This window comes from Lithobates pipiens, unplaced genomic scaffold (assembly GCF_037356315.1).
Source record: "Lithobates pipiens isolate NorthernLeopardFrog02 unplaced genomic scaffold, aLitPip1_a1.2 Scaffold_22, whole genome shotgun sequence".
Classification (NCBI taxonomy): Eukaryota; Metazoa; Chordata; class Amphibia; order Anura; family Ranidae; genus Lithobates; species Lithobates pipiens.
In genome coordinates this window covers 119262145-119287115 of record NW_027507784.1, presented here as the reverse complement: position 1 = coordinate 119287115, position 24971 = coordinate 119262145, and the positions used below count along the sequence as shown (strand labels likewise).

At 42.1% G+C, this 24971-nt stretch overlaps 1 protein-coding gene and 1 long non-coding RNA gene across 2 annotated transcripts in view; one reads left to right on the top strand and one right to left on the bottom strand.

The window, feature by feature from the left end:
• Window positions 1-24971, bottom strand: part of ZNF804A (zinc finger protein 804A) — a 361467-nt gene that overhangs the window by 72580 nt on the left and 263916 nt on the right. The window lies entirely within an intron of this gene.
• Window positions 1156-7736, top strand: LOC143924091 (uncharacterized). Its single transcript, XR_013261816.1, has 2 exons — window positions 1156-1705; window positions 7479-7736. It is a non-coding gene; the product is annotated as an uncharacterized LOC143924091 (long non-coding RNA).

Sequence of the window (24971 nt, the reverse complement as noted above, 5' to 3'; positions counted from 1 at the left end):
ACAAAGCGCTCCGATCGGACACATTCCGTCGGAATCTCCGATCGTGTGTACAAGGGCTTAGAGGAAGATTTTTTTTCCCTTAATTCCTGTTTTGTTGACAACTCAAAATTTGGGATTTTCTCCTGACCTTTATTCCCGATGACAGTAGTTACCAAACCAAACACAGAGTGTAAACCTCTCTAGCGGGAACACAGACAGCAATAACAAAATGAAGGAGGTTCTCAAACCTCACGATTCTATCTAATAATTAGAAGGAAAGTTTGGCTTCAGAAATCTTTTAAAAAAAAATCACACAATAAAGTGCTAGCGGACTATACAGAGAAAGAAAGATATGAGGCTTCAATTGGGCTTTTAAGCTGAACTCCGGTCTCAAACATTTTAATTTGATATCTCAATGGCCAAAAAGAATATAAATCTAATTTCTGTGCACCAAATTTCTTTACAAACTCAGATAATACCATATAAAGGTGGCAGAGACATCCTCATTGTGCTGCACATAACATGTACAGAGAGCAGAGCTGTGGGAAAGACCCAACAGGCACCACCTAGTACAGGCTGTCTACAGAAAACTAGAGGAAGGGGGTAAAGACAAGACCAGTCACCCTGCACAAAAAGAGAGGGCAGCAGTGATCGGTCTTTATTACAGAAAGCTCCTGCACAGAAGTAAAGTTTCACACTGGATTACTGCACAGATGTGGAAGAAATACCCAAAGCACACTAAGATTCACATAGGAATACACATGCCTCCTAAAATCAGATAGTATTTGTTTATTATGGAGTTCATCTTTAAAGGAAATTTTCAGGAGATAAACATACAATCTATAACATAAAAGAATACATGACAAATAAAATCTAAACATAGAAGAATACACATGCCTCTTAAAATCAGATAGTGTTGGTTTATTATAGAGTTCAGCTTTAAAGGAAATTTTCAGGAGATAAACATAAAATCCATGCTTGCTATTGCTTGGTTGTCATACTGACCCTCTTATTTCAATACTTTTAGTCACTCATCTGGAACAAGAATGCAGATGAGGAGTCCTGATTACGGTTTACTTTGGTATGCTTTGGACTGTGATGTTTTGTAACATAAAACCAAATTACTTCTTTTATTTTAATTCAATGGGTATCACTATCACTTATTTCACTTGTAAGGATTGAGGTATGTTGAAACAAAATGGTTGACCTTATGTCTTACTAAATACTTGTATTTCTATCCTTCTCTGTAAAATAAGGATTCGTCATCTATTGTCACGTACTCATCAAGAAGAGGCCGCATCAGCCCTAAAAAGCAGTCTACGCCCAGAAGATTGTCTTATCAGCTGATAACACCCGGAGAATTGTCTTTCCTTTGCAAAAATGTTGTTTTTTTTACATTTGCTGATGTTTGCCCTTTTCTGTCTATAAAAGATGTAATAAAGAAGCCTCAGAGCCACAGTCAGTCAGAGACAGTCAGAGTTAACGACGGACTTCTGAGCAGAAATACTGAATAATATCTCCGTGTCTCTTTGCTTGGATAAGAACTCTAACTAACAATTGGGAAACGGTAACATAACCTGACAAATAGGTGACTTGTTGAGGTCACACCTAACATTTCTGGCGCCGCGAACACGGACTCGCTGAAGAAACTACAAGAGGCGAACGAACATAAGGACGGAACGAAATGGTCGGGCACATCAAAGAACCACAGACAAATCCTGCGCAGGTAAGAAAAGCTTTATTTTCTTATAAACTCTGTGCTTCTTAGATTTGTGCCCACCTGATCTGTCTGAATTGTTCTTCAGGTAAACACCAACCTCTGTAGTAAGTGGGTCTTGAACTTAATATTTTGGCTTATGTTACCGTTGTTTCTTGTCTGTCTACTTGTCATCTGTCTGTTGTGAATGAGATAAGCCCTGTTTGTATGGTGTGAATTGAAACATATATCATCCCAATGGGTAACGGAATGCGCCCTTAACTCGTAAGAGTACTTTGGGGGTCCGACACTTAAGTTTGATATACGCTTTTTGATTCATGAGCCTAAAAACGGGTTGAAAGTATAAGTCCTGACTGCCTCAATAAAGCAGGAATAAGAAACGAATGCTGAGAGATTCCATGGTAATGGGAAGGAAATAAGGTCTCCACAAAGCCCGGAGACCTAGTCATATGTGTTTGGCCACCAAAAGGGAATGCTTGTATATGTTGTAGCTGTCAGTCTGGTCATAATATTTGTCAGTTGGCTAGCATATAAAGTAATTCGATCTCATCCAGGAGAGGATTTTAGTATTTTGGCACCCTAGGAGGAGAAGGCAACGAGACACTTAGTAAGTGATCCAAACGCCACCTAGGCAGGACTGTCAAAATGGGCCAGACACATGGTAAACCCCAGGAGGAATCTCAGAAATGTTATGCTGTTAAAGACATAATTACAATGTTGTATGGGAAGGATAAGGCACAGGGCACAAATAGGATTCTCAAGAAATTGGGGATGGATGGAGAAAATGGATTAAGTGTAGAAGGTTGGGAAGAAATAAAGAAAGACAGACAGGGAGAGATATTGCAGAACAGATGGGTATCACAAATACAATGTTTAATTAAGGTTTCCAACAGGGCTGAAGAGGAGGGATGGGAGTATTGTCAGGAAAAGGGTGGATGGGATATGAAGGTCCGACACAAAAGTCTTCCTTCTGCTCCCGGCGATAGGGTAAATACGGGAGATACTCCACCTCCTTATAACACTACCACACCAGGTAATGAAAGACCAAAACTTTATCCTTCCTTAAGAGGAAGAGGATGGGTATGCCGAGTATGCGGTACCCAGAACCCAGACTGGGCACAGGAATGTGTACATTGCGGAGCTCAAAGACCAGAGCCCGTAGCTCCAGTCCATAGTCGGACTAGGGTAATACAAGTAAATAATCCAAATGCGGGTCAAGCAGGACAGCCACCTACAGTGACTCGACAAGTCGTTCTGAGGACATGGACACCTTGGTCGGCTGACACTCTTATGGCATTAATACAGAATGCTCCTGATCCCGTAGCAAAACCTGCCGCATTCTGTAGATTCGTGACACAATTACTAGACACACATGAAGCAACTTGGCAAGATGGGGAAGATTTGTGTAGACATAAAATGACACTAACAATGTTTAATCAATTTATGAATGAAATTGCTCCACATAGACCACAAGGGGATCCAGCGGCAGATCCGCCAGGAGTACATCCCCGTCATATAGACTCTAGACCCCTGTTTATTGCTCAGTTACGAGAATTTTGCCAAGGGAAACAGCAGGAAAGGGGTTCGACAGCGCCCATAAAACAGGCCCCAGGTCAGACTGTTACAGAATTTTACCTCAACATGGAAAGCATGATGGCTGACGAAGGTCTAGATTTAGCCTTACCCGTCACCATTAGGGCTTTCAATCGACAGTTTATGGAAGGACTAGTACCCCAAATAGGTGACAAACTGAAGGCATGTACTCCCGAATGGAGAGCCATACGGGACAGAGGAACATTGTTGCAGAAAGCACAAGGCATAGAGGCTAATTTAGCAGAAACTAAACCCAGAAGGACACCGGGAGTTAACACTGTTGCCCGGGTCAATGAAGGAGGGAATTCCTCCCGTAAACCTCTTACCTGTTATTACTGCAACAAGGTGGGACATATAAAAAGAGACTGTAGGAAAAGGATAAAAGACGAACAGGAAGGAAACACGGACAGAGACACGAGGGACTACAGACAGAGGCGTACCAATGATAGGGACGATCCGACCGCATGACTTGCCCCAGTCCTAGCTGAATCAGAGAACAAAATGCTCCACATGTTGATGAAGGTGGAAGGTAAACATATTCCTTGTTTGGTTGACACAGGAGCGTCACGCAGTCTGTTGTCTGATTCAGTAGTCCCTCCACACATGACGTCCCGTGACACCATACCCATAAGTGGTTATGACGGACTCCTGACTGATGCCCCACTGACTAAACCTTTAAAAGTAAAAATAGGGGGAATGGCAACCGCCTGACACTTGTGTATTGTTGCAATATGTAGACTTGTTTAAAAGCCACTCTATCATTGTTACAATTCCTGGCTGAAAAAGGGTGCAAGGTGAATAGAACTAAGTTACAGGTATGTCAGAAAAAGGTTGTCTTTTTGGGCCACTGTATATCCCAGGGTACTCGACATCTCACTGAAGACCGAGTCCAGGCCATAAGACAAATGAATATCCCACGCAACTTTAAGCAACTTCGTATGTTTCTGGGAATGGTATCATATTGTAGACAATGGATACCACATGCCAGTTCTCTGATGCAGCCATTATATGATTGCTTGAAAATAGTACCCTATGTACTCACAGAAGCAGGTCATGAATCTTTTAGCACCTTAAAAAGGTTACTAATTTCGGCACCTGCGATCGGGATCCCTGACTATACCAAAACATTTCATTTGTACATTGCTGAAATCACGGGACACGCAACAGGGGTGTTGACACAACAACACATCAAACAAAGGCCGGTAGCATACTTCTCGGCGGCTCTCGATCCTGTCTCTAGAGGATCACCGTCCTGTGTACGAGCAGTTGCAGCAGTGTCAATTATCATTGACAAATCCTCAGAAATTGTCTTAGACAATCCTGTAGTGGTACATACCACACATGACATACACGCCATCTTATCACAGGTCCAACCAAAACACATATCAATGGCAAGGCAGCTGCGTCTACAATGCACTTTGCTCCTACCCCCCAATGTTACCTTTCAGCGATGCACTTCTTTTAACTTAGCACAGCTTTTACCATTACAGACAGATTTGACAGGGGGGAGTAATGATGATAATGGTGTAGACACAGCACAAGATACTCAGGATTCTGACACACTTTCGTTTCATGACATAACATCTGATGAACACGATTGTTTCCAACTTATGGAACAAGAAACCACGGGGTTCCCACATGTCACAGACATACCCATTGCAAATGCAGAACACACACTGTACATAGATGGTAGTAGATTTGCCGATGACAAAGGTAAATATCACACAGGTTATGCTGTGGTAACGGACACACAGGTAATTGAGGCAAAGTCATTACCAGCACACATGTCGGCACAAGAAGCGGAACTAACCGCTCTAGAGAAAGCCCTAGAACACTTGGAGGGACAAGAAGGGAACATTTACACTGATTCCGCATACGCCTACGGTGTGGCACATGATTATGGCCACATATGGAAAGCTAGAGGTTACCTTACAGCAGCAGGCACACCTGTTAAACATGGTGAAGGAATCAAAAGAGTCCTGAACAATCTTCAAAAGGTTATAAGAGTAGCCATCATGAAGATAGCGGCACACACGAGCGCAAAAACAACTGAGGCAAAAGGAAACGCATTTGCAGATTTAACTGCAAAGAAGGCAGCTCTAGGGGAAGTAAGCCCTGAGACCTTAGCCACGGTACAGGTGAGTATGCCCGAAACCACATGGCAGCAGCTAATGGAACTACAGGAACAAGCAGGGGCTATTGAGAAGGACCGTTGGGTTAAGGAGGGAGCTGCACCAGGCCTTGACAATGTATGGAGAGAAGGAGACAAAATATGTCTACCCGCTTCTCTATACCCCGCAATGGCAGCGGCTGTTCACTTACCCACTCATGTCAGCTCCAATTCTATGTATAGGATTGTAAGCCAAGGATGGCTAGCCCCTGGATTCAGTAGTACTGCAAGGAACTACTGTGCTGCATGCCAAATCTGTCTGATTAATAACCCAGGACAGAGAGTGAAAACCCCACGTAAACATCAGGTCCGGGCCCAATATCCCTTTCAGAGACTGCAGATTGACTACATACAAATGCCTAAGAGCGGCCCCTTTGAATTTGTTCTCGTGTGCATCTGCCTATTTTCAGGCTGGCCCGAAAGTTATCCTGTGAAATCAGCTACGGCAAAAGCCACCGCCAAGAAACTGATTACTGAGCTGATACCTAGGTTTGGTCTCCCAGAAACAATAGAATCAGATAGGGGGACACATTTCACGGGAGAAATAATGCAAAATGTGATGGCAATGTTAGGGGTTCAACAAAGTTTTCATACTCCTTACCACCCACAGAGTTCAGGATCAGTAGAAAGAGTAAATGGTACAATCAAGCTGAAAATACAAAAAGCTATGCAGGAGTTGAACAAACCATGGCCTGAGTGCCTACCCTTAGCTTTGTTCTCTATTAGGTACACCCCAACAGGAAAAACAGGGTTATCCCCATATGAAATACTGTTTGGAAGTGCACCTAGATTAGGTTTATATTTTCCTCAAAGTATGCAATTACAATGTGATAGTTTAACTACGTATGTAATACAGTTGCAACAGCGTCTGACTAAAATCCACAAGAGTGTGTATTCTTCTCTTCCAGACCCTAATTCTGTCACAGGTACACACGATCTACAACCAGGAGACTATGTGTATGTAAAGAAACATACCAGAAAGACACTGGAACCAAGGTTTGAAGGTCCTTTCCAGGTGCTATTGATTACAGCAACCTCAGTGAAATTGGAAGGGAAACCTACCTGGATCCACGCTTCTCATTGTAAAAAGGAGCCAGTTGGCAAATGACAACATGTATCTTTTTATTGTTTCAGTAATTCTGGCTAATAGTTTGGTTACCTCACAGAATAAAATACACAAGGATGAAGGATTTTCTAAAAAAATGTTATTACTGAAGTTTAAATATGCTTATGCCCAGAAGTCAGGATATGAGAAATGTTGGATTTGTAGCAAATTACACCCCAGCACAGCAAGTATACCACTGATGGCAGTTCCTATAAACTATACTGATCTTGCTAACAGTAGCATTAACAATTAGAATTACATGAATTAGCAATTGAAAGTATGAGTGCAGCATTGACAGGACTCTGTGAAACTACTGAGGACTATGAGTGCTGTACTTGGATACATAACACCAGCATTGAGGTACCTGACTATTATGACATCATTGCACAACACCGTACGGAAGTAAAGAATTTACAAGAGAAGGCCCGAAATATTGGTCGCGACTGGGATCCGTTTGGTGGAACTTTTAGTTTCTCAGGGTTATTCTCTTGGGTTAAGAAGGCAGCAATGACGATTATAGTGGTGCTCTTATTCGTATTTTTCTTTTATGTATGCTTTAAACTGCTCATGTGCTTTTGCAAGAAAGCCAAGGTAAATGATGCGGAAAAGATGGAACTTTTGTGAAGATAGGTAGATTTAGTTTCTTGACATCACCCATCTGTCAGAAAAGCCACTCTTCCTGAATTTTAGATGTTGGTACTGTCCAGGGGGATGGGTGTATACCCCTCTGACAACTCGCGGTCAGGGAGAGTACTCTGGATATAGGCTGACTAGAACTTGTTCAGGTGGACCCAGGGCAAGAGGGAGGGGTGATGTCAAAGGGGGAAATGTAAGGATTGAGGTATGTTGAAACAAAATGGTTGACCTTATGTCTTACTAAATACTTGTATTTCTATCCTTCTCTGTAAAATAAGGATTCGTCATCTATTGTCACGTACTCATCAAGAAGAGGCCGCATCAGCCCTAAAAAGCAGTCTACGCCCAGAAGATTGTCTTATCAGCTGATAACACCCGGAGAATTGTCTTTCCTTTGCAAAAATGTTGTTTTTTTTACATTTGCTGATGTTTGCCCTTTTCTGTCTATAAAAGATGTAATAAAGAAGCCTCAGAGCCACAGTCAGTCAGAGACAGTCAGAGTTAACGACGGACTTCTGAGCAGAAATACTGAATAATATCTCCGTGTCTCTTTGCTTGGATAAGAACTCTAACTAACAATTGGGAAACGGTAACATAACCTGACAAATAGGTGACTTGTTGAGGTCACACCTAACACACTTGTGTAATATAGTCCATTTAAGATACACGGGGCAAGTCTAATATCTTTCAGGACATCATTACAGTTCTGCCACAGCAGTTGGAGGGGAATGGAGAGCAGGTCACAGTTTATTTTGTTCAATATAAGGAAAGATTGTGTACCCCTGGGATGCTGTCTATTAAGGGAACACATGCTTACATTGCACTTGTTCCGATGAGCTGTTCCACAATGCTCTGATCAGTGCTACTCATTACTTTGGAAGCAGCCCTGAGCACTTGACGTCCACACACCTTGGCTCACTGATTCCATTAGCAGTATGCAGGTTTACTTTGCCAAGAGTAAGTACATTCTAGTATAAATCTAAGCTTTCAGTTCTCCTCTGTCACAGACTACACTGATAATGCTAATGCAATGGCAAAAATAAACTTTAACTGCTCTGTATTTTTGCTGAGTGCAACAACTCCTTTAAAAACTGTCATCATTTTTATATGTGAAGTCAAATAATTTTAAACAGTGGAGCAATCAGCTGATGTATTTTCAATAAGCAGGACAGTTATATATATTGAAACATAAGATAACTGTACTTAAGACATCTTTGTAAAGTTTATGCTTGCATGACTAAACTAGAATGAGAGTCTTAAGCCCTTGTACACGCCCCTTCTCAAAACTCTACTATTTTAACTGTAGAACTTACCCCGAAGGAGCTGCTGGTTATTTTTGGGCTTACCGTTACCGTCCGTTCTCCATGTTTCATGTCTAGGGGATGTCCCGTGGTAGCCCAGTAACTCGAGACTGACAATAGATCCACTTGAATGGATTTTATTTGCAAATGTAAACCATTGAACAGTCTTTCAACTTGGGATCAGCGGGTTGGAAAGGAGTTCAGGTACTCTTAATTTCAAAGTCTATAAACGTTAAAGAACTTGCTTACTTTGACTGCATCCAGAGAATAGTCATTCGCAGCTGGATGAACACTCAGGTTGGACAGTCCCTCTCTCACAAGGCCTAGCAGCCAACAAGGTGCTCGCTCAGGAACAAAGTATTTGTCACCGACGTTGTTGCAGAACATGTAGGAAACTAAGCTGTAGAACACTTGTAGGATACCTGGAGCTTTCAGCTCACTTGGCAATATCCACAAGACTGGATTCTCTCAGTTACTTCAGCCCTTCCAGGCTCTTGTTAAGAAAACCAACCCATACGTGGTGTTCTTCTAAAGAGTCTTCCTTTAGTTTCCTTGCCTTGGGCTAGCCAGCCCCGAGGCATTAAAGTCGGATGGATCCACACCCCAGGCCATAGCTTTCCTGGGGGCTGGTCAGGAGGACCATGACCATGTAATCAGCACTTTATACTGGACCAGAACCCCTAACCATGTGACGTCCGCTTCTTAAATACCCTCCCCCAGAGGGCACAGTGAGAGCGCCGCTCCCACTGACCTGACTCCGAGAGAGAGTAATTTAAGTGCCTCACCAGACCACGCCTGCCACAAGAGACAGTGCCCCCTGTGGCCAGGCTGAACATCTCACAGTCCAGTCAGACTGACAGAAGTCACATTTAGGCAAAAAGACCCAAACCAAACTGTAGTTTGAGTAACGTTTAACTTTGGAAAACGCATAGCGCATGCTCTTCAGGAGCCCGCCGCTACACACTCCCCCTGCTTATTTAGACGATGTCCTCATTGTCTGGGAAAGACAGGAAAAAAGAAACCCAGAGCTAACAACTAATCCTACAAAAAAAAATTTTTAGAGTACCTGAATGTTGGGGTGGGAAAGGGAAAAAAGGGAAGGAAAGCAACAGTAAAACTTACACTTTACACACTGCAGCAACACAGAATTACAGTTACCACCCAAGCCTGTCTATCTAACCCACCCATTCTCTGGCGGTTTGATAGATGCTCTCCGGTGAATCCTGGAAATGAAAAACATATATACAATATTTTACACCTAACTATTAGATGGCAGGATTCCACTTTTTTCTGTGGATTCCTCTAAAATCTATAAATTTTCTAAAACCATTTTTTTTTCTTTCTAAACAGTACTAATTGCGCCGACTCATGCCACCTAGTGGTATGTGTCGCTGAAATGCAGTCTTTGACCTAAAACAGTTTAAGTATTCTTGACATGGTGAATGTTCCATTCTCTGTGTGACTGACTCTGACTAACTACCCCAAAGTTCAGTAGCTTGAAGAAAAATTGCAAAGAGGCAAAGACCAAGAGAAACCCTCCTTGCAAATTTTAAAGCCTTGACTCAGGAACAGTTCACCAGTAAAAGCGAGGATCAGGCAAAATTAAATCTTTTACTTGTGCATCCACGGTAGTGATAAAATACACAGCACTGTCTTTATCCGGTCTGCAGATCACAACTTTGTCCTCATAGATGTGCCGACCATAGCTCCAATGCCATAGACATCCGACAAACCGTTCATAAAGCTCTAGTGAAAAAGCCTTTGGTACTTTTAAATAGCTCCAGACATCGTCCTCGTACCAGGCCTCATGGTTCTTTTCAATGACAGTCATAATGTCCCTTGGAACATAGGGGAATTCCAACCCGTACTCATTAGCCACTCTCTTATGAAGGAGTCTCTGTGACCTTGCAAGTCTCGGTAATGCACGGGCACTTCCTTCCCCGGGCGGTATGCAGGAGTTTGGGGAGCGTTGTACCAACGTGGCAGAGTCCCTTTTAAGTGTAGGAAAATTCACAGGTTTAGGGAGAGTCACGTTTACTGTGATGGGATTTTCCGCACTCAGCATTCCATCCCCTGAGGTTAGAGATAACCAGTCCGAAACATCTGTACAAGTGGCGGCTACATCATCCCCTCCAGCCCACAACAACTCCTGAGACAGTGTCCACAAAATGTCATCATCCTCCATATCTGACAGAGACTCTAACTCTGAATCTCTATATTCCTCTGTCGGTAAATAGTTAACTAAAGGTGTATTCACAGTCAGACTCTTTTCCGAAGCAACCTTCTTCCGCCGATTGGATCCAGCCGTATTCGGTGACGGACCTCCATGTCGGCTCCAGGAAGATTTTGGGCGCCCCACTTTCTCCAAAGGAGGCATAGTGATTTCCGTAGCGGTGGTAGAAGCAGTGTTCATCTGCTCATCTGCTCCAAAGTAGTTTCCTCAGCAGTCTCGGTAGCAGACGTAGCAGCATCTCTCTCTGGGATGTCAGCAACGACAGGTGTCACCATGGTGGAAGGCTTTACCAAAGGGGCGAAGATGGTCGACTCCTCGGTTGTCACTCCCATGGCCCAGTCCACGTGGTAGGCCCTTGGTGGTGTGACTGACTGCTCCACTTTAAAAGTGTACTATCCACACTTTTTGCACCTGGAGAATGGCCGAGGGTTAGCGACCAGGCCGTCGCACTTTTCGCACAGCATACCCAGGCCCTCGATGTCTCCAGTAGTGTACAGAATGAACCTCCCCTACGGCAGCAGGCGGATGCCCCTGTCCGTAAGTACAGTACCAGGCAACTGTATTCCTGTGGGACCCCTTCTGAGAGGCATTCTGGGTCCTGGCACAGGCTGCATTCCTGGGACATGGTACATTTTCCAGAAAAGTTTTCTCCAAACTCTGAGAAAGTATCGACTAGTCTTTCCTCTTTCCGCAGCACACTGTCACGCGGTGCTTTGTGCAGGAAAGAACAACTCAGACTCCTCCCACTGGAATGCTCGGGTTGCGCAACATTGTGGGCTTTTCGGCAAGGGCTTCTCCCACGCTTACGCACCTCAGTGAAAGTCCGAGTAAAGATGGCGCAGATTGCCCAGTTACAAAACACAACCCTCTGTCCTTGCTTTACCACGTGTACAGTTCCTTTGCGAGGTAATGGCAAAAAAATCCCAGACTATGAGCCACCACATGTAGTACTAACCCCCGAAGGAGCTGCTGGTTATTTTTGGGCTTACCGTTACCGTCCGTTCTCCTTGCTTCACGTCTAGAGGATGTCCCGTGTTAGATGGCCCAGTAACTTGAGACTGACAATAGATCCACTTGAATGGATTTTATTTGCAAACTTAAACCATTGAACAGTCTTTCAACTTGGGATCAGAGGGTTGGAAAGGAGTTCAGGTACTCTTAATGTCAAAATCTATAAACGTTAAAGAACTTGCTTACTTTGACTGCATCCAGAGAATAGCCATTTGCAGCTGAATGAACACTCAGGTTGGACAGTCCCTCTCTCACAAGGCCTAGCAACCAACAAGGGGCTCACTCAGGAACAAAGTCTTTGTCACCAACGTTGTTGCAGAACACATAGGAAACTAAGCTGTAGAACACTTGTAGGATACCTGGACCTGAAGCCCACTTGGCGATATCCACAAGACTGGATTCTCTCGGTTACTTCAGCCCTTCCAGGCTCTTGTTAAGAAAACCAACCCATACGTGGTGTTCTCCTAAAGAGTCCTCCCTGGAATGCTCAACGTTCAATGGGTCTCTCCCAATCTGGAGACTGCACCCATTCATCTCAGAATCCTCCTTTAGTTTCCTTGCCTTGGGCTACTTAGCCCCGAGGCATTAAAGTCAGGTGGATCCGCACCCCAGGCCATAGCCTTCCTGGGGACCGGTCAGGAGGACCAGAACCATGTAATCAGCACTTCATACTGGACCAGAGCCCCGAACCATGTGACGTCCGCATCTTAATACCCTCCCCCAGAGGGCACAGAAAGAGGGCCACTCCCACTGACCTGACTCCGAGAGAGAGTAATTTAAGCTCCTAACCAGACCATAGTTTCACGCCTGCCACAAGAGACAGTGCCCCCTGTGGCCAGGCTGAACATCTCACAGTCCAGTCAGACTGACACAGAAGTCAAATTTAGGCAAAAAGACCCAAACCAAACTGTAGTTTGAGTAAAGTTTAACTTTGAAAAACGCATAGCTCGTGCTCTTCAGGAGCCCGCCACTACATAACTTTTACTATTAAAATTGAAAATAAGACAAAGCTACTACTAAAAATTGACTTTCTGATAACTTTTCAGTAACTCTGCATTAATAAATTCCTGACATAGTAACATACTTAGGTTGAAAAAAGACACAAGTACATTGGGTTCAACCAATACAAGAAAACATCCATAAACCGAACCTTATTCCCACAGTTGATCCCGATGAAGGCATTTAAACCCTTGCAAAGCATGGTCCTATTTTCTCCTAAAGGGGAAAAAAAAATTCTTCCTGATCCCCTAAGACAATCAGATAATCCCTGGATCAACGATCACTGGTGTTATTACTTATAAATGGTAATATGAAGTTACAGTATATCCTGTACATTTAGAATTGTATTCAACTTTTTATTACTCAGTCGGTTAAGTTGGCTTGAAATAGTTTCTGAGATAATCTATTTCACATTTTTCACTGTGAAGAAGCCTTTTCTATATGCATAAATTAAAGTGGATGTTACCCCTCACATATACCCAGTGAAGTGAACAGCCTCAGATGATACACAGGGATGAAACAAATCTCCCTACATAAGTTTTACATGTATATCTGCTGTCTCCAGCTTTATATACTGTTTAGAATGTGTACATTGTATTAGAATTTCCTCTTCCTGATTCACCTGTGGGTGTGGATTTATGTCATACAATGTGAGACAGCTGATTTGAGGACATACCCCCATTCCATATAGGCAGAGACTTGCAGAGCTGTGCTTTAAATAGACCAGCTCTTTGCTAATTTATTTATAGCACCCACCCTGACACAAAATTTAGCCTGGTGTTATCACAGTTGATGGAGAACTTGTCTGAAGTTATCATGGTAATAACAGAAGAACAGAGCAGAAGAAAGCCACAGAGCTTAGAAGAGAGATAAGAAAATACTGCAGATATACAGTATGTGCCTAGCTCAAATTTTGTGAATGAGGTTTACATTTACTTTAATTCTCTTTACTTTCAGACACAGATAGTGCCTTCATGTTCTCTGCAATGCCCTTTAGGTGAATAGCAATGCACCAAGATCACTATATGGACCATTTATGTATTTATACTAAGAGATACATTCCCCCTTAATTTCCTCCTCTCAAGGCAGAATACATTTAGTCCAACTAATCATTCCTACATGCTTCTAAAGCCGGCCAGGCATGGATTGCAATTCGACTAGTTCATCAGAGACCGACCAAATTTCGATTCATGTATAGGATCCCTTGTCAGGTTTTTCCTGAACGATTAGTGCCACCGGCTATGGATGGCAACACTAATCATTGTGTTCTGCTGGCAGGGAAGGCTCCCTGCAGGCAGAACACAATAGCAGTCAAGTGTTGATGGGGAATCTCTCCCCCGGCGCTATTAGGGATGAGCCGAACACCCCCCGGTTCGGTTCGCACTAGAACCTTCGAGCGGACTTAAAATTTGTACGAACTTTAGAACCCTATTAAAGTCTATGGGACTCGAACGTTCAAAATCAAAAGTGCTAATTTTAAAGGCTAATATGCAAGATATGCAACAGAACAACACCAGCAATAAGGGGTATCTTCAGGTGTATACTGTGCAGGAGGCACACATCACCCACTCTAACTGCTGCAGATGTATGTATTACAGAAACAGAACAACACCAGCAATAAGGGGTAGCTTCAGGTGCATACTGTGCAGGAGGCACACAACACCCACTTTAACTGCTGCAGATGCCTGCATTACAGAAAAAGAACACCACCAGCAATAAGGGGTAGCTTCAGGTGTATACTGTGCAGGAGGCACACAACACCCATTGTAACAGCGCTAGGTTCCCAAGCAAAAAGACACTGTCCCTGCCTATCTTGCTCTTTCCTTGCACGCCAACACACTACATAAGGCCGCTGCGCTGGTGGCCTTATATATTGTGGGGCATGTACTAAACCCCCTGAGCTATAATTGGCCACAGGCACCCTGCCTGTGGCCAATTTGGGCTCTCCTCGCTGCCGGCGATGTGATTGGCCAAGCATGCGGGGTCACAGTGCATGCTTAGCCAATCATGAGCCAGCAATGCACTGCAATGGCGTAGTGCATTGTGGTGCGAATGGTCCACAAAGTTCTGAATTCGCCGAACAGGCGAACGGCCCATGTTCGAGTCGAACATGCATTTGAGTCGAACACTGAGCTCATCCCTAGGCGCTGTTGTGTTCTGCAGGGAGCCTTCCTGTGGTTGGAGGAAAGAAAATTGCATGGTTTCTATGGCTTGCTTCGGTTTAGTTGCCCCTTCTCTGCACTCTCATCAGTTCCCCAAAACTAAACTGCATATTCCAGATGAGATCATACTAATGTTTTGTACAGGGGCAAGATTTTGTCATTCCTTTTTTTCAATACAATAAATATTTAGCTTACTTTAAAAACTGCAGGTTGGCACTACACGCTGTTATTAAAGTATACCCAAAGGCACTTTTTTTTAGGTCTTGAAAAGTGTATAGAGGGATTAGAACCTGTGAGATTTTTATTGCTGTCTGTACCCCCATTAGTGAGATTTAACCTCTGTTTGTCCTCTTTACCATTATCATCGAAATTGAAAATGAAAGAAAATCCCAAATTTGTGGTTATCACCAGAACAGGATTATAGGGGAAATCTTCCAATGGGGACACTATTTTTGGTGATTAGTTTTAAGTCAAACACACCTGGCATAGGCGTAGCATAAGGGGTTGCAGGGGTCACAATCGTAACCCACCCCTAGCTCCAGGGGACCCCTGTAGCCTCCCCATCTTATTATTATATTCTCCACAAAGTCCAGGTCCGATCTGCCCTAGGGCCCCACAGCCATGCTCCAGTACTAGGCTTCTACAGTCCACACCCCTCTGTTCTCATTGGCTGGGGAAAAGCTGTGAGCCATTTCCTGAATGGAGAGGAGCACGAGGTGAGAAAAGCCCAGGATGGGGAATTGTCTGTGCTGTGTGCTGGCAACATGGAATGGTAACCAAGCTCAGCGAATTAAGAGGAGGAGAGTGCCGTCCTGTAGCCACGATGGGACCAATGTCACTGGTGAGGTCAGACACCACTCAGTGTCTTCTAGTCACTAGCTGGGATTCTCTGTACCCCCCAGCAGGGTAAGTTTGCTTACCCCCCTTCCCTGGCTACTGGGGAAAAGACACGCACCTCTAGGAGGTGACCTTCCCCCAACACCTGCCAACACTGATGGAGAAATTTTCAGAAATTGCTAAAACAAATCCCTTAACACCTCCTAAGGTGTCCCATGAGGGGCTGCAGGCTCCAGATTTCACTTTGTCCCCCAGATCTAAGTTGTACCCCCCCAAAGCCCCCTGACCACCCCCTCCACCCTGTATGCTATGCCCCGCTGCTGAGCTTCTTTCCCAGTACAGCACTCTATACTGCTCCTTCTCTGCAGTGCTGAAATCACATTCCTTTACAACACAGCCAGTCAGCCATGATCTGCACAGGGTGCATCTGCCTACTGCAAATACACTGCAGTTCCAACCAGGGGATTTCACAGGTCGGAACGGCAACATAAAATCCAGATTTCACCCTGTGAAGGCTGATAGACTGTGTCTAAAGGAATGTGATTTCAGCCTTGTCTATTGTGTGTGTGTGTGTGTGTGTGGGGGGGGGGTAGATTCCCATTCCAGCATTACCGTGCTGGAATGGGAAAGGAGCTCTGCGAAATGACCTGCCAGGGGACCCTGTCCTCTGATTCTTCAGCGGTGATCCCTGTCCTCTGATTCTCCAGCGGTGATCCCTGTCCTCTGATTCTCCAGCGGTGATCCCTGTCCTCTGATTCTCCAGGGGTGATCCCTGTCTTCTAATGTAAGGAGGAACTCTGGGAACTCAAAACTCTTAAGCCACTTTGAGTATCGTGGCATGCTTGGGTTTATCTGCACATAGTGGGGTGTGGTAGTGGGGGGGGGGGGTCCAGGCCAACTTTTGCATCAGGGCCCACAAGCTTCAAACTACGCCTCTGACATCTGGGTTCAGTTCAAGCGGGGTTTGGTGAAAAAGGATAAAGTTTGGGTGCCGAATCTGAACCCCATTGGGGTCAATGGGATCCACATGTAAAAAATTAGTTCTGTCTGTTTTCTAGGCTAATAGCCTAGGAATTTTCAAACAAATGGCATGGGGATCTGGGCATTGTCCTATGGGACATGTACCAAAGCAAACATATTTTTTTTCAGTCCGATTTGGTGGAGAGCAGTGATTTTGGTAATGTTTAAAGTGAAACATTAAAAATGAAAAATGTTATTAACCGGTTCCCTTCTGCCTCACACAGATAAAGTGTGGCAGAAGGGCTTCCCTGGGCAAAATCCCGTGCGGATACGTCCTTCCGCTTTTCGGTACCAGAGGGTGCCGGTGTGCCCGCTGCACGGCGGGTGACCCGATGCGCGTGCCCAGCAGGCACTATCACTATCGGCCACGTGCGATCATGTGCACAAGCGCCAGCACTGGGATCTGTGTGTGTAAACACACAAATCCCTGTGCTGTCAGAGGAGAGGAGCCATATTGTTTGTTCCTATTAAGTAAAGGAACACACAGTTAACCCCCTCATCACCCCCTAGTGTTAACCCCTTCCCTGCCAGTGACATTTACACAGTAATCAGTGCATACTTATAGCACTGATTGCTGTATAATTGTCAATGGTTCCAAATAAGTGTTAAAAGTGTCCGATCTGTCCATCGCAATACCTCTAAAAATCGCAAATCACCGCCATTACTAGTAAAAAAAAAGTACTAGTAAAAAAGTAAAAATGCCATAAAAATGCCATAATTCTTTCCCATAGTTTGTAGATGCTATAACTTTTCCGCAAACCAATCAATGTACGCTTATTGTGATTTCTGTTTCCCAAAAATATGTAGAAGAATATATATTGGCCTAAACTGATGAAGACATTTAAAAATAAATAAATGCAGAGATGATCAAATACCACCAAGAGAAAGCGCTATTTTTGGGGAAAAAAGGACGCAAATTTTGTTTGGTACAGCATTGAACGACCGCACAATTGTCAGTATATATATATATATATATATATATATATATATATATATATATATATATATATATTATAAATATCTTTTTTCCCTTTTATTATAAGTGATCACATTCCCTCTGCTCTCATCTGCATAAGAGCTGGTGGGAGGAGAGGCAGCAGCACACTGAGCTTCCCAGTAAATGGCTGTGCAGTGGGGGCATGTCAGGATAAGTCTGATAATTGGAGGAGAGCACACTGAGTTCACAGAATAGCTAGAGAACTAGCCATGCTGTGCTCGCCTGCCTAGTGTGGTCAGTTTTTAATAGAAAAGCAGAGGGACTGGCAGGAACACCAGGGATTTCACACAAAGGAAGAAATACAAAGAGAACAGGATACTTTCTCATACAAGTATATGGTACAGCAGGCACATATCAAGAATAAGAAATGTTGGAGTAACAAACACTTTAAGTACCTAAGGACTTGTAATGAAGGAAGGACTCCCTGGAGCCACACATCTGTGCCGTCCCTATGCTGAGTGTATAAATGGCAACCTCAGCCTGGACTCCAATCAGACCACACCCCCAATGTGTTTCACTCCGCCCCTCTGAACTTAGTCATGGGGATTTACCTAAGGACTTGTGGTGGTAGAAAGTGAGAACTACACCAAAATCTCACTGTAGGAATACAGTGGGAGACTAACACCCTATTACAAGTTGCCCAGAGCAACCAATCAGATTCCATATGTTCAGTGATTTAGAATATCAGGTGGGTTTTTTGCAAGTTTGTGATCAGTTTGGGCGATTACTCTGGCTATTTAAATCTTGTCTTTATGGCCCCAAGAACCCAATAACAAACCCAATAACACATTCTATATTATCAGACCAATCTATATCTATGACATCTCTATAAGGAATTAAAGTGTTATCACACAATGTCCAAGGTTTCAACTCACCCAGCAAACATAAAAAAGCATTCCGTAATTATAAAAGATTAGGAGCAGATATTATTTTACTACAGGAGACCCACTTTGCCACCAATAATCACCCACAATATTTTGATAGGTCTTATAATCAACATTATTATACAGACTACATTTCCAAGACTCGCGGTACCGCCATTTTTATAAGGAGATCACTAGTTATGGAAATACTAAACTTATACAAAGACCCAGAAAGTAGATTCCTGATCCTGACAGACATCCTTAATGGTCGTTGAATCACTATAGCCTCAATTTATGCCCCCAATGAGGCACAATCTACATTTTTTAAAACATTTTGTGATATTCTTGACAGAGATCATTCCCCACACCTAATAATAGGAGGAGACTTCAATTTGGCAGCAAATTCTGTTCTCGATAGAAGTAGAGATGTCCCTTCGTCAAAGGCATTCCCCAAATCCCTTACTCACTCTCTACATAACCTCCTATTAATAGATACATGGAGATCTCATAATGTTGGTATAAGGGCATATACTTTTTACTCTCACCCACATGAAAGCTATGCAAGACTGGACTACATTTTTGGAACCCCAATCCTCCTAGCTAATTCATTTAACGCAGACATTCATAAATGCCCGTGGCCTGACCATCACATTTTCACAGTTTCTTTCACTACCTCCCACATAGGCATGGCCCCTACCCCATATAAGTGGCGTATCAATGACTCTCTTTTAACAGACCCCACTATTACCCAACAACTTTCAACACAATTTTGACAGTGTCAGTTGGTCTTACCTGGATCTATTACTCCCCAAATACGGTATTTGCAATGAATTCATGCATGGCTTTAGAGCCTTATATCAAAATCCACAAACCAGAATTAGATTCCCTGGAGAAAACTCTGAGTTCTTTGCATTGGGTAGAGGAACTAGACAAGGATGTCCCCTTTCCTCTCTCTTCTTTTCTCTAGCCATAGAACCCCTCGCTTGTGCCATACGTAATAATGCCAGTATTAAAGGCTATTCCAAAGGCATTACAGACTTCAAATTAAGCCTATATGCCAATGACATTTTGCTATTCCTTTCAGACCCCTTAATTTCCCTTCCTATCCTCATCAAAGAACTAGAAATATTCCAGGATCTCACCGGTCTAGGGGTTAATTTAGCTAAATGTACTGTAACGCCTATAAATATCCCACCTCTGTTAACAGATTCTTTACAGGAGAGATTCTCTTTCGCATGGACATCACACTCTTTTAAATATTTGGGCATCCTCCTTACCCCATCGTATAAAACCCTTTTTCAAACCAATTATCCACAACTATTCACAAATATTAAAACACTACTAAAATGATGAAAATAGTAATTATGAAAATAGAAAAACCGCGCTAATCAACACCGGGAGTTGGGTAGACAAAAAACAAAAAACATAAAACATAAAACGGCTCAATACAAATCCTATGTATATATATATATAATTCTAGGTTGCTGCCCCCCACAAGAAGAAAATCCCCATTTGGGGTTTCTTCCAACAATAGAAACAATATAACAACCGGGGTAACTGGCGCTACCTGCTTACCATGAACCAATAATGATTCTTATTCCAACTAAATGACAATTATTCCTTCTTACGGGAAACCATAAATCCTTTTGACAACTACTTATTTCTGTTGGAACCAAGAAAAAATCAAGGAACAACTCCTGCCAGAATCTTGTACATTCACACAAATTATCTAATGTGTCTCACACACAGCCCTAGTGAGTATGGTAAGTATCATATAATCCCAAGCAGATCATACATGAATCCTGTGAAGAAAAGAACTAAATACCAGAAAATAGTGCTCGGTGCGATTTTTCACAAAGTCGCATCAGTGCTAATATTTACCAACACTCTCCCCACTAGGGTATAATAGTGAAAAATACAACTTAATTCTTGAATGTGAAAAATAAATCCAGTGACAAAAGAACTAAATAACAAAAATTAACAAAAGATATAACAGAAATTATATATTGTTAAATGCGATTTTACCTTAAAATCGCATCGGTGCTAAATTATAATTATAATTATACCAACAATCTACCACCTAAAATATGTTAATGAGAATATAGCTCAATTGCTGAGTGTGAAGAATGAATATGAAAATGCAAATACTGTTATAAAAGTGCATAAAAAAGTGTAGGTGAAAGAACAAAAATTATATAAAAAACAGCAGATTATATGACACAGTCCATGGTGAAAAAATATATATGTATCTATCTATTAAAACATTTTAACTACTAAAATGATGGTCTAATTATCACATCTCTTTTTGGGGAGAATAACTGCTACTAAAATGGTGATTTTACCTAAACTACTATTCCACTTTAGAGCTCTACCCATACTGATCCCCAAAAATACTCTAGACTCCATACAGAGAGAAATTAACAAATTTATATGACTCAATAAAAAAAAACAAGATTTGGTTACTCTCTTATGCACAGATCTCAATCCAATGGTGGTTTGAGCCTTCCTAACTTATGATGTTATTACTTAGCAGCAAGATTTACACAGTTAGCTCAATGGTTTGCTCCTTCGAATCAGGTTGCATAGTTACATTTTGAAGAACAATCAATCATTCCATTCCATCTTCAAGGAATATTATGCTCCAAGTCGATTCAACCAAGAGATAGCTTTCCCTTCCCTAGTGTCCCACTCATATCAGCTATGGCACCAGTACAAAGATAAATTTGACTTGATGTCTTCCCCCCCCCCCCCCCCCCCCTTAGCATCCTTTATAGGAGACCCCCACTTCCCTCCGGCCTTTAGAAATAGAGATACGTTCAGTATTTAGAAGTTGTGCAACCTCACTACTCTGAAATCTCTATCACTAAATAACAAATCTCGCACTTTTTCTGAGTTGTGTGAACTATATAATTTCCCAATTTCAGAATTACCCCATTATACTCAAATTGAAACATTCTACCAAAAATAATTCTCTCTAACTTTGCATACCCCTTATTCCCTATTTGAACAAATCTGCATTTCCTCACCAAGAGATAGGGGCTTGATCTCTCATATTTACCGCTGCTTAAATGAATTTTCTCTCTCAGAGAAATCAAAACCAATGCTGAAATGGGTAAATTGACTTGAACCAATCTTTTACACTACCAGAATGGACCACTATGATACAAAACCTACTGAAATGTACTGTCTCAATTTCGGCGAGAGAAGCAACCATTAAAATACAAACCAGATGGTACCTGACTCCCATTAAAATGAACTAATTTTATCCGTCTGTATCCCCCACTTGTTTTAGGGGATGCTCAGATAAAGGCACCATCTTGAATACCTTCTGGAGCTGCAAAATTTTGAATCCCATTTGGTTGCACGCTGCAGCTTAGATTGAACATATCATAGGCAAAAAAATTCCCTCACTCCCAATATATGTTTATCGTTTGCACCTATAACATACCCTTACAGCATATTCATCTAATTCACACCCTGTTCAACTTAATCCATTGGATGATTGCGTTTAACTGGCATTCACCAACAGTCCCTTGGTCCCAGGTATTGAATAGAATGGAACAAATAAAACTATCAGAGCAAATTCACCATACTCTCTTTGATACCATGCACATTTTCAAGAAAAAATTGTCTCCTTGGGATATACCACAACCCTAAATATTACTTAATGTAGCCTAATAATAAATATCTGCTTAGATCAAAACCATAATATAACTGATGCAACCTCATAGGAAAAACAAATTCTTAGATATCAACACTATACAACACATGTTGTATTGCTATGTTCTTTGTTATACATACCATTTACCTCATATTAAGCTCAAACTTGATATATATCGGATGTACCTTTGTTTCTGTTATACATCTGTACCAAACTATGGTCTTTTTATAACATATAAAAATTGTTTGTAAACAAAAAATAAAACAATTTCAATTAGGGAATCAGCAATTAAGCTTCATATCTAATGGTATCTAACCCCTGACAAAATAAATTCTTTCTACCCATCAACATACCCCCTTTGTTTTAGAGACTGCCCTAATCAAGGTACCATTTTACATATTTTCTGGACTTGCAAGCATCTCAAATCCTCATGGCATCAAACTAAAGTCAAAATTGAACAAATAACGGGTAGGAAAATGCCATTGTCACCACATATGCCTTTTGTTCACATCTATACCAGATATACCAATTGCCTGAACCAGACTCATTCATATACTGTTCAGTTCCATCCATTGAACTATAGCATTCAACTGGCACTCTGCCTCCATCCCATGTCCTCAGGTCATGAATAGAATGGAACAAATCAAATTTTCAGAACACATTCATCATACACTTTTTGATACCATGCATATTGTATCTTTTGAAAAAAAAAATAATTCTTGGGAAATTTCTTTGCGCTAACATTTGTTCTTCCTTATAAAAAATTATATATATTCAACTGACTATACAAGTCATATTTTGCATACTTTTTCTTATACCTATAACGTCTTAACAAATGTATATAATACATATCTTGCTAACAGAACACTGTTTATGATTAGGGATGCGCTTTGAGTTCGAGTCGAACTCATGTTCGACTCAAACATTACCTGTTCGCCGAACAGCGAACAATTTGGGGTGTTCGCAGCAAATTCAAAAAGCCACGGAACACCCTACACAAGTCTATGGGAGAAATCTAAAGTGCTCATTTTAAAGGCTTATATGCAAGTTATTGTCATAAAAAGTGTTTGGGGACCTGGGTCCTGCCCCAGGGGACATGTATCAATGCAAAAAAAAGTTTTAAAAACTGCAGTTTTTTCAGGAGCAGTGATTTTAATAATGCTTAAAGTGAAACAATAAAAGTGTAATATCCCTTTAAATGTCATACCTGGGGTGTGTGTATAGTATGCCTGTAAAGGGGCGCATGTTTCCCGTGCTTAGAACTGTCCCTGCACAAAGTGTCATTTCTGCAGGAAAAAAAGTATTTTAAAAGCACTCGTGGCTATAATGAATTGTCGGCTCCCCATAATACAGATAACAGTCATTGAAAGTCATTGATAAAAAATTAAATAAAAAGCATGGGGTTCCCCCAAATTCAATTACCAGGCCCCCCAAATATCCATACCAGACCTGAAGGTTTTTAGGGGAACTCCATGCCAAATAAAAAAAAAAATAATGTGATAATCATCCATCACTGGATAGTAAGAGTGGATTACCACCGCTGGAATCTTTTTTTAATTTTTTTTATTTTTAATAAAGGACTTTTCCCAATGGTGTGTGTGTGTGTGCTTTTTAACATTTTTTTTACACTTTCTTTGTGAAATGGTAGGGGTACTTTTGTACCCCCTTACCATTTCAAACAGGGGGGTGGGATCTGGGGGTCCCCTTGTTAAAGGGGGCTTCCAGATTCTGATAAGCCCCCCACCCGCAGACCCACACAGCCATCGGCCAGGGTTGTGAGGATGAGGCCCTTGTCCCCCTCAACATGGGGACATGGTGCTTTGAGGGGTCACAGACCCCCAAAGCATCCTCCCAATGTTGAGGGCATGTGGCCTGGTACGGTTCAGGAGAGGGGGTAATCTCTCATCCCCCCCTCTTTTCCTGCGGCCTGCCAGGTTGCGTGCTTGGATAAAGGATCTGGTATGGATTTTTGGGGGGAACACCATGCCATTTTTTTTTTAATTTGGAGTGGAGTTCCCCTTAAAATCCATACCAGACCTGAAGGGCCTGGTAATTGAATTTGGGGGAACCCCACACTTTTTTTTTAATCACTGACTTTCAATGACTGTTATCTGTATTACGGGGAGCCGACAATTCATTATAGCCGCGAGTGCTTTTAAATTACTTATTTTCCTGCAGAAATTACACTTTGTGCAGGGACTGTTCTGAGCATGGGAAACATGCGCCCCTTTACAGGCATACTATACACACCCCCCCAGGTACGAAATTTGAAGGAATATTACACTTTTATTGTTTCACTTTAAGCATTATTAAAATCACTGCTCCCGAAAAAACGGCCATTTTTAAAACTTTTTTTTGCATTGATACATGTTCCCTGGGGCAGGACCCAGATCCCCAAACACTTATTAGGACAATAATTTGCATATTAGCCTTTAAAATTAGCACTTTTGATTTTGAACTTTCGCGTCCCATAGACTTTAATAGGGTTCTAAAGTTCACACAAAGTTTAGGTCTGTTCGCAGGTTCTGGTGCAAACTGAACCGGGGGGTGTTCGGCTCATCCTTATTTATGATAGAGTAAAAGATCAAACATTGTAAGTATTATTTTTTTAACCATTAATATTTTTCTGCTTTTTGATTACACCCATATGTGGACTTAATTACTGTAACATTACTACCAATGTATCT